This window comes from Primulina eburnea, chromosome 5 (assembly GCF_022965805.1).
Source record: "Primulina eburnea isolate SZY01 chromosome 5, ASM2296580v1, whole genome shotgun sequence".
In the NCBI taxonomy this organism is placed as follows: domain Eukaryota; kingdom Viridiplantae; phylum Streptophyta; class Magnoliopsida; order Lamiales; family Gesneriaceae; genus Primulina; species Primulina eburnea.
In genome coordinates this window covers 32673328-32685499 of record NC_133105.1, presented here as the reverse complement: position 1 = coordinate 32685499, position 12172 = coordinate 32673328, and positions in this window count along the sequence as shown.

Sequence of the window (12172 nt, the reverse complement as noted above, 5' to 3'; positions counted from 1 at the left end):
TTGATTGATATACTTGTTCTCTTGATTTTAGACAGCAGGTATCAGACGAGTAGTCTTATGACAAAAGTGCCGTTAGTGGTGGGATCACCACGGGCACATTGCACGATGTCATAAGATTGTGTATTGGAGGTTGTGCCAAAGACTGTCACTGTATGTTTGGCTATCGATGTGGATAGGATGGTGGCTTTTTTTCTATTACTGTTAATCAGTATTTTATCGATGTGGATAGATTAGTAGCTCTTCTATTACTGGTAATCGATGTCATATCGATGTGGATAGAATTAGAGTTGCTTCTATTACTGTTAATCGGTACTATATTGATGTGGATAGAATAATAGCTTCCTCTATTACTGGTAATCGATACCGTATCGATGTGAATAGAACTGGAGTCTTTTCTATTACTGTTGATCGATACCATATCGGCGTGGATAGAACTGGAGTCTTTTCTATTACTGCTAGTCGATATACGCATGCCAACTTCTGGAATCGGGATCCCTAAACTAGGATTGAGTCTAGTCTGAATGATGTAGCTACGAGAATTGTCGACAGTTTGATTTTGATTATGTTTCAGACTCTGTTACATATATCTGTTACCTGATTACATGCTTTATATTGTTTATATAATTGCATGTTTCGTTGATTTATACTGGGAGTATATTCTCACCGGTTTATCCGGCTGTTGTCTTGTCTGTATGTGTACTTGACAACAGGTGGGACAGGATCAGGGTCCAGGAGATGAAGAGAGAGATCATGATTAGAGTGGTGGCACCGGACTTGGACTAGAGATAGGGTTGAACACTTGATAGTAGTTGTCAAACCCTAGTTTGAATAAATGTTTATGATACAGGACGTGTATTTTATATACTGATATGTATATATGTCTTGATTTCACTACGTTCCGCAATTTAAAAAGAAAAATTTTTAGACCCTGTTTTATAACTGATTAATTAGTCCCAATGATGATTAAGAAATTGATTAGCGTCCGGGTCCCCACAGTTGTACTTGGTCGTAAGGACTAATAGTGTACAATCATAACCACGAACTTATCGTCTCGATGAATGATAACCACTTGGAAAGTCCGAGGGAGGGTTGTTAGGTATAATCATCATATGACTACCCATCTGCATGTTTGGATATCTCTTTGCCCTTACCAAGAAACGCAGTACAGAACATCACATATCCTAGTCTCGAGCTCAAGCAACCTTTATCCATGTTTTAGGCGGCTGAATTGACTATGAACGAATTTAGATTATACATTGCTTACAAATGAGTTTCAACATCGAATTATGATTCATTTGTATTAAAGTATAATCAAGGTCTTTATCTATTTTGATCACATGGGTATACAGATAAAGAAATAACAAACCATGAAATAATGAATTATATTAAAATAAAGATTGTTTTATTAAAACTTGAGTCAATAAATTACCTAGTCAACCGTTGGCTTGCAGGGCATCTATTCTAACAATCTCCCACTTGCCCTAGAGCCAACTACCCATAACTTTAATCCCATTGCTTCGCGATGCTTCTCAAACAATGGCCATGACAACGGCTTTTGTGGGGACCCGGACGCTAATCAAGTTCAAAATCATCATTGGGACTAATTAATCAATTATAAACAGGGTCTAAAAATTTTTCTTTTTAAAATGCGGAACGTAGTGAAATCAAACCATATATACATATCAGTATATAAAATACAAGTCCTGTATCACAAACATTTATTCAAACTAGGGTTTGACAACTACTATCAAGTGTTCAACCCTATCTCTAGTCCAAGTCCGGTGCCACCACTCTAATCACGATCTCTCTCTTCATCTCCTGGACCCTGATCCTGTCTCACCTGTTGTCAAGTACACATACAGACAAGACAACAGCCGGATAAACCGGTGAGAATATACTCCCAGTATAAATCAACGAAACATGCAATCATATAAAAAATATAAAGCATCTAATCAGGTAACAGATATATGTAACAAAGTCTGAAACATAATCAATATCAAACTGTCGACAATACTCGTAGCTACTTCATTCAGACTAGACTCAATCCTAGTCTAGGGATCCCGATTCCAGAAGTTGGCATGCGTATATCGACTAGCAGTAATAGAAAAGACTCCAGTTCTATCCACGCCGATATGGTATCGATCACCAGTAATAGAAAAGACTCCAGTTCTATTCACATCGATACGGTATCGATTACAGTAATAGAGGAAGCTATTATTCTATCCACATCAATATAGTACCGATTAACAGTAATAGAAGCAACTCTAATTCTATCCACATCGATATGACATCGATTACCAGTAATAGAAGAGCTACTAATCTATCCACATCGATACAATACTGATTAACAGTAATAGAAAAAGCCACCATCCTATCCACATCGATAGCCAAACATCCAGTGACAGTCTTTGGCACAACCGCCATTACACCATCTTATGACATCGTGCAATGTGCCCGTGGTGATCCCACCACTAACGGCACTTCTGTCATAAGATTACTCTTCTAATACCTGTAATCTATAACTCAAGAAAACAAGTATATCAATCAATCAATGCAAATATCAATGCAATAAAGTAAAGTATGTGATTTAGGGAAACCCAAGTCTAAACCGACTCAAGTCCATCTCCCAATACCACATTGACTTATACCTTTCTTTCGTCGGTTTCTGGCTCAGTCAAAGTCCTGAACTCACAATCTGTCTGGTACTGACAATATCAATAATTTCATATCAATATACTAGTCAATTCCATAACAATCTGATCAATCTGGATTTAATTCAAAATAAACGGTATAACTGTACAATTTTAATATCCCCGTCAATACCAATTCACCAGATAACAGTTACAATCTATAACTCATATTCAATACAATCCGTAATCCAATCACAATTCAAATCTGTCCGGTATAAATCAATATACCCTAAAATTCATAACAATTCCATAATCAGTTCGTTTCTAAATCTGACTTCGATTCTACGATGTCTAATATGTCAAGAACATCATATATGAATCCTATTCAATTCTGACAATAGCATAATTTCAACGCATGTCAAAACGTAGCAAAACTTACGTCAAGTTGTAGCCTACGTCGATAGGAATACAGTACTGAAGTCGGATTACAATTCAGACGGACGGATTTCTCACAAAAGGCGTAAGGATTTTCAACAACTTTCCCCTGACCCTTTTTCTCGATTTTTCCCTTCTGAATCTTCAAAAATGAAGGATATACGTATATATATTCTTACGTTGCATGTTTCAGCAACGTGTCACATTTCCTTGAATCTCGGTTGGCGCTCGAGCGGTAATAATTTACCGCTCGAGCGCGGCCTTCTCTGTCCAATATTCCGAATTGCACATTTGGCGCTCGGGCGGTCACAATCTACCGCCCGGGCGCCACAGCCTCTGCTCGAACATTTCATTGTTAAACATTGGCGCTCGGGCGGTCATTTTCTACCGCTCGGGCGCCAACGTTTCTGCCCAAAACGTACACAATCCATGTGAAATTTCATTTCGTGTCCCGATTAATCCTTTCATAATCATATCAAATTATATATCAATAATTATAGATTACTAGGAATAAATTTCCGGGCATTACATTTCTCCCCCCCTAAGATACGATTTCGTCCTCGAAATCACAGGCATTCAATCATATCAATAAGGAGTATATACAACAACTGTATACAAAAATTTACATCAGTGAAATAATGCTTGGAATTCTTGTCTCATATCAGACTCAGTCTCCCAAGTAGCTTCTTCGATACCATGACGAGTCCATTGTACTTTCACCAACGGAATCATCTTTGTTCTGAGCTGTTTTTCTTTACGATCGATAATCCGGATCGGCTTCTCGACATAACTCAATGTCTCATCCAGCTCAGTCTCGTCTGGTTGAATCACGTGTGAATCATCAGGGAGATACTTCCGCAGCATTGATACATGAAAGACATCATGTATTCCCGATAATGAAGGCGGCAAGGCGAGTCGATAGGCACGATCTCCTATCTTCTCCAGAATCTCATAAGGACCCACATATCTTGGAGACAATTTTCCTTTCTTGCCAAATCTGACAAGACCTCTGAAAGGAGAAATCTTCAAGAATACTCGCTCTCCTACCTCGAATACCAACGGTCGTCGTCTGAGGTTGGCATATTTGGCTTGTCGGTCCTGAGCTGCCTTCATTTTCTTCTGAATCAACTTTAATTTTTCAGTCATATCTCTGATCATATCAGGTCCAGTCTCAGGAACTTCAGAGATATCATCCCAGTAAAGAGGGGATCTGCATCTCTTTCCGTACAACGCTTCGAATGGAGCCATCTCAATACTCGTCTGATAGCTGTTGTTGTACGAAAATTCGCAAAGTGGCAATGCATCTTGCCAGTTAGTGCTAAAATCAAGCACTACAGCTCTCAGCATATCTTCTAATATCTGAATCGTCCGCTCTGACTGTCCGTCAGTCTGTGGATGATATGCGGTACTCAGATGCAGTTTCGTACCGAGAGCTTGCTGTAGACTCTGCCAGAAGTGCGAAGTAAACCGAGGATCACGGTCTGAAACAATCGACTTCGGCACTCCGTGCAGTCTAACCACTTCCCGGACATAGACATCAGCCATCTGGTCATATCGGTATGTCATTTTGTATGGAATAAAACATGCTGATTTGTTCAATCGATCAATCACGACCCAAATCGCATCATAACCTCGGGAGGATCTCGGTAATTGTGTCACAAAATCCATAGAAATGTGATCCCATTTCCATTCAGGAATGGACAAACTCTGTAACAATCCTCCTGGTTTCTTTCTTTCAGCCTTCACCTGTTGGCAATTCAGACACTTGGCTACAATTTTAGTCACATCAGACTTCATTTATTTCCACCAATACTGTGTCTTTAAATCATTATACATTTTTCTGCCACCAGGATGAATGCTAAAACGACTGTTGTGCGCCTCTATCAATATCCGCTGTTTCAACTCTGAAACATTCGGCACAGCAATACGATTATTCACATACAAAACACCATTTCGAACCTGATATTCCGATCGATGTCCAGTTCTGACCATAGCAATCGAATTCTGTATATTCTGATCAACTTTCTGAGCTTCTTTAGTTTTCGAAAGTAGCTCTGGTTCAGCCCGAATAGCACACAATCTCAGAGGCTGACGATTTGTCTCAAATACTAATCCAGACAAGCAGCAATCTTCAATCAAATTTGATACACCAATCGTTGATAAAGATAAAGAACACATCTTTCGACTTAGTGCATCAGCTGCTGCATTAGATTTCCCTGGATAATATTTGATCTCAATCAAATTTGATACACCAATCGTTGAACCTTGCAATTGATCAAACAAATCGTCAATCCGTGGCAACGGATATTTATTCTTTATTGTTGCTTTGTTCAATTGCCTGTAGTCGATACAAAGTCTCATCGACCCATCTTTCTTCCTTACGAACAGTACTGGAGCACCCCAAGGAGATACACTAGGTCTAATGTAACCCTTGGCCAGTAAATCCTCCAACTGTTCCTTTAATTCTCTCAATTCTATCGGTGCCATTCGGTAAGGAGCCCTCGATATCGGTACGATGCCTGGCATCAACTCAATGCTGAAGTCTATTTCTCGACTCGGAGGCAACCCAGGAATCTCATCTGGAAAGACATCAGCAAACTCACACACCACTGACAAATCCGCCAATGATGGGCTCGACTTCAGTAAATCAACTGAATATACTAGGAATCCATCCGCTCCCTTCTGCAATAATCGAGTCATATTCATTGCAGATATCAAAGGAATTCTAGCACGAGAACCCTTACCATAAAATTTCCACTCCTCAGCCATCTCAGGTCTGAATCGAACAATCTTCTGGAAACAATCGACTGTAGCTCGGTACTTGGCCAACATATCGATACCGATAATGCAATCAAAATCAGATAAACCAAGCACAATACAGTCTAGCTCAATCGTATGTCCATCGTACTGCAGTATACAAGGTTTCACAGATTTCACTGATATCAAACATGTTCCTAATGGAGACGAGACAGATACTACAGTAGCTAAAGACTCAATAGGCAAAGAATGCATCAAAGCAAATCGCTCAGATATGAAAGTATGGGATGCACCAGTATCAATCAATACATATGTAGGATAACCAGAAATAAAACAGTTACCTGCCACCACGTCATCAGGTGCATCCTGTGCCTGCTTCTCAGTCAATGCAAAAACTCTAGCCTGCTGCCTAGGAGGCTGGCTCGCTGTCTGGCTCCCTCCTGGCCTCAGATGAGACTGGGTAGGCTGTGCCGTCTGAAAGGAATGCATGGCAGAGGGTCGTCTCCCTGTCTGAGCAACTGATCCAGATGACTCAGCTGCCTGTGATCCCTGTGCACCTCTCTGTGGACACACTCGAGCAAAGTGTCCATGCTGTTTACAGATGCGGCAGTTGGCCGAACACTCCTCTACACTGCTCTGTGGAATGCCTCCCTCCACAGGTGCTACAGTATGGTCCTGTATAACTCTGGCCCTGACTAGTCTGTCTAGAGCCACTCGAACTAGAGGAGCTACTCCCAGCTTTCTTGAATTTCTTCCCCTTAGCCTTCAGGAAGTCTTTCTTCCCACTTCCACTACCGCTCTCAAATCGAGGAAATGGTGGAGGCATCTGTGAACTCGGTGCTGAAGGCACAAACGAAGCTTCTCTCTATCTCATCAGATCGGCTTCGGCTCCCTTAGCTCGGTTTAAGGCAACGGTAAAATTGTTTGGCCTTCCGGTATTCACCAGGGTAAAGATTTCAGGATTTAGACCATTTATGAACTGGTCTGCAACGGCCTCATCACTCCCAGCCACATGAGGGGCAAATCGGAGCAGAGTAGAGAACTTAGCCACATAATCCTCAATGTTTAACTGGCCCTGTCTCAAGTTTGCAAACTCGGCTCCCTTGTCCTTCCTATATGAAACTGGAAAGAACCATAGATAAAATTCAGTCTTAAACACATTCAGGTAATGGCCGTACCTCGTAATTCCAAAGCCCGTTTTGCCGTGTTCCACCAGTGTTTAGCAACGTCATGCATCTGGTGTCCGATCAGTTTCACCCTCTTTTCCTCAGTATATTCCAAAGATTCGAACAACGATTCAATATCGTCCAACAAACTTTCACATTCCACGGAATTCTCCGTTCCTTTCAAAGTCGGTGGATGGAATGACTGAAATCTTTTCAGCAATTTCTCCATTGCTGTAGGTGTCACATCCATGGAAGGATTTGAGGTACTCCCCTGTTCTGGCATTCTTCTCGGAGGCATATCTGATAACTAAAAAGGTTAGCAATTCCAACAATAATCCTGTTTCAAGCCTCCTCGGATCATCTTACAGCTGATCCATTCCAATAATATACAATACCATATCAATATCGGATAATTCAGGTAGCATATATTAAAACAGGAATCATGCTAGCAATCAAAAGCAGGTAAGAAAATCAATCTACCCCGCTCACTAGCTTCTATCTCAGTCTAAGGGATCTATCGCTCTGATACCACCTGTTGTGGGAACCCGGACGCTAATCAAGTTCAAAATCATCATTGGGACTAATTAATCAATTATAAACAGGGTCTAAAAATTTTTCTTTTTAAAATGCGGAACGTAGTGAAATCAAACCATATATACATATCAGTATATAAAATACAAGTCCTGTATCACAAACATTTATTCAAACTAGGGTTTGACAACTACTATCAAGTGTTCAACCCTATCTCTAGTCCAAGTCCGGTGCCACCACTCTAATCACGATCTCTCTCTTCATCTCCTGGATCCTGATCCTGTCTCACCTGTTGTCAAGTACACATACAGACAAGACAACAGCCGGATAAACCGGTGAGAATATACTCCCAGTATAAATCAACGAAACATGCAATCAAATAAACAATATAAAGCATGTAATCAGGTAACAGATATATGTAACAAAGTCTGAAACATAATCAATATCAAACTGTCGACAATACTCGTAGCTACTTCATTCAGACTAGACTCAATCCTAGTCTAGGGATCCCGATTCCAGAAGTTGGCATGCGTATATCGACTAGCAGTAATAGAAAAGACTCCAGTTCTATCCACGCCGATATGGTATCGATCACCAGTAATAGAAAAGACTCCAGTTCTATTCACATCGATACGGTATCGATTACCAGTAATAGAGGAAGCTATTATTCTATCCACATCAATATAGTACCGATTAACAGTAATAGAAGCAACTCTAATTCTATCCACATCGATATGACATCGATTAACAGTAATAGAAGAGCTACTAATCTATCCACATCGATACAATACTGATTAACAGTAATAGAAAAATCCACCATCCTATTTACATCGATATCCAAACATCTAGTGACAGTCTTTGGCACAACCGCCATTACACCATCTTATGACATCGTGCAATGTGCCCGTGGTGATCCCACCATTAACGGCACTTCTGTCATAAGATTACTCTTCTAATACCTGTAATCTATAACTCAAGAAAACAAGTATATCAATCAATCAATGCAAATATCAATGCAATAAAGTAAAGTATGTGATTTAGGGAAACCCAAGTCTAAACCGACTCAAGTCCATCTCCCAATACCACATTGACTTATACCTTTCTTTCGTCGGTTTCTGGCTCAGTCAAAGTCCTGAACTCACAATCTGTCTGGTACTGACAATATAAATAATCTCATATCAATATACTAGTCAATTCCATAACAATCTGATCAATCTGGATTTAATTCAAAATAAACGGTATAACGGTACAATTTTAATATCCCCGTCAATACCAATTCACCAGATAACAGTTACAATCTATAACTCATATCCAATACAATCCGTAATCCAATCACAATTCAAATCTGTCCGGTATAAATCAATATACCCTAAAATTCATAACAATTCCATAATCAGTTCGTTTCTAAATCTGACTTCGATTCTACGATGTCTAATAGGTCAAGAACATCATATATGAATCCTATTCAATTCTGACAATAGCATAATTTCAACGCATGTCAAAACGTAGCAAAACTTACGTCAAGTTGTAGCCTACGTCGATAGGATTACAGTACTGAAGTCGGATTACAATTCAGACGGACGGATTTCTCACAAAAGGCGTAAGGATTTTCAACAACTTTCCCCTGACCCTTTTTCTCGAGTTTTCCCTTCTGAATCTTCAAAAATGAAGGATATACGTATATATATTCTTACGTTGCATGTTTCAGCAACGTGTCACATTTCCTTGAATCTCGGTTGGCGCTCGAGCGGTAATAATTTACCGCTCGAGCGCGGCCTTCTCTGTCCAATATTCCGAATTGCACATTTGGCGCTCGGGCGATCACAATCTACCGCCCGGGCGCCACAGCCTCTGCCCGAACATTTCATTGTTAAACATTGGCGCTCGGGCGGTCATTTTCTACCGCTCGGACGCCAACGTTTCTGCCCAAAACGTACACAATCCATGTGAAATTTCATTTCGTGTCCCGATTAATCCTTTCATAATCATATCAAATTATATATCAATAATTATAGATTACTAGGATTAAATTTCCGGGCATTACAGCTTTGTAAGTGGATCAGCAACATTATCTGCAGAGAGAAATCTTTCGACTGATATGTCTCATCTTCCCACAATCTCCCGTATGATTTGTAACGTTCTCAGTACATGTTTGGATCATTGATGAGACCTTGGTTCCTTTGCTTGCACAACGGCAACAGTGTTGTCGCAGTACAAAAAGACTGGATCAACTTCATTAGGAATAACGTTCAACTCTTGGACAATATTCCTCATTCAAACTGCCTCTTTGGCTGCATCAGATGCATCAATGTATTCAGTTTCAGTGGTGGAATCCGCAACGCTGTCTTTCTTGGAACTTTTCCAACAGACAGCCGCGCCATTTAGTATGAATACAAAACCAGATGTCGATTTCGAATCATCTACATCACATTGGAAGCTAGAATCAGTGTAGCTTTCCAATTTCAATTCTCCATCCCCATAAACTATGAACAAGTTCTTGGTCCTTCTCAAGTGCTTAAGAATATCTTTCACGGCCTTCCAATGCATTGGACCAGGGTTCGCCTGATATCTTCTTGTAACACTCAGAGCGTAAATAACATTGGGCGTGTCGATATCATGTCATACATGATACTACCAATGGCTGAATCATATGGAATACATGTCGTCATCTCTATCTCTTCATTAGTTTTGGGACACTAGATAGAGACACACCATGACACATTGGTAAGCAACATCTCTTGGACTCTTCCATAGAGAATCGCTTCAGAATGGTATCGACATAAGTGGCTTGGGTGAGCCCCTGCATCTTTTTTGATCTATCTCTATAGATTTGTATACCCAATACATAAGATGCTTCACCCATGTGTTTCATGGAGAATTTACTTGCTAACCATACTTTAGTTGATTGCAGTAGTCATATATCATTCACAATGAGAAGGATATCATCAACATAAAGTACTAGGAATATCACTGCACTCCACTAACTTTCTTGTACACGCATGGTTCCTCAGGATTTTTAGCAAAACCAAATTCCTTGATAGTTCTATCAAATCTGAGGTTCCAACTCCTTGACGCCTGCATGAAACCATATATTGATCTCTGAAGTTTGCATACCCTATGCTCACTTCCTACTGATGTGTATTCTTCAGGTTGAGACATATAAATTTCTTCTTTCATGTCTCCATAAGGAAATGCGGTCTTTACCTCCATTTGCTAGATCTCATAGTCATACCATGCTGCTAATGCTAGTAGTATTCTAATGGACTTAAACGTAGCAAATATTGAAAAATTTTCCTCATATTCAATTCCTTGCCTTTGAGTATAACCTTTTGCTATCAATCTTGCTTTGAAGGTCAATACCTTCTATCCGCCCCAAGCTTTCTTTTAAGATCCATTTACATCCTATGGGAACGATTCCCTAGGTGGATCCACCAATGTCTAGACTTGGTTTGAATAGAGTCCATATCAGACTACATGGCTTCAAGCCATTTGATTGAATCAGTATCAGATATTGCTTCTTTGAAGTTCATTGGATCATTTCCAAAACAAGGCTCATCATGGCCTTGTTCATGAAGAAGCGTGTATCTTGCAGGTTCTAGGAGCTTGTACTTCAACTACTAGTTTTTGGGGATTAGGTTTAACTTCTATAGTTGAGGGAGTATCTTGAATTTCTTCAAGTTCTATCATCTTGCTTTTCTATCTAATAGAAATTTCTTTTCCAAAAAGGTGACATTTCTTGAAACAAACACTTTTGCTTCATTGGGATGATAGAAATAATATCCAACAACATTCTTTGGAAATCAGACAAAGTAGCACAATGTGGATCTACTATCCAATTTGTATCCCACTGTCTGCTTCACGTAAGCAGGACATCCACATATTCTCATGTAAGAATATTTGGGAATTTTTCTCATCCATATATCATATGGTGTTTTATTAACTGCTTTAGTATGGACATTATTCAAAAACATTGTCGTAGTTTCAAGCGCGAAGCCTCAAAATGATGTAGGCAATTCAGTGAATCCCATCATGGATCGAACCAACCATCAAGGTTCGACTACGACGTTCAGAAACACCATTCAATTGTGGTGTTTCTGGTGGAGTCCCCTTGAAAGAATCTTATTCTCTTTTAGATAACTCAAAAATTCAGCACTTAAGTATTATCCACCTCGATCAGATCGAAGTGCCTTAATACTTCTTTCTAACTGGTTTCCTACTTCAGATCTGAATTCTTTGAACCTTTCAAATGTTTCAGATTTTTGTTTCATCAAATAAACATACACATACCTCGAATGGTCATCAGAAAATGTAATGAAGTAGGTTTGCCCATATTTTATGCTAACACTTAACGGGCCACAAACGTCTGTGTTGATAAAATCCAGTAGACCATGTGCAAGTTCCACGTTTCCATTGGATAAAGTCTTGGTCATTTTTCATTTTAGACAGGACTCACAAGTAGGTAGAGAATTTATGCCTGACAAGTCAAACATGTCTTCTCCCACTAGTTTGTGAATCCTTCTTTGGAAAATGTGACATAGTCTAACGTGACATATTTGTGCGGGATTTGGCTCATCTTACTTTCTTTTGTTTGTTGTTGAAAGTATGTTTACTTGGAAATTCACTTATCATTTCCATAACATTTCTGGCGCATAT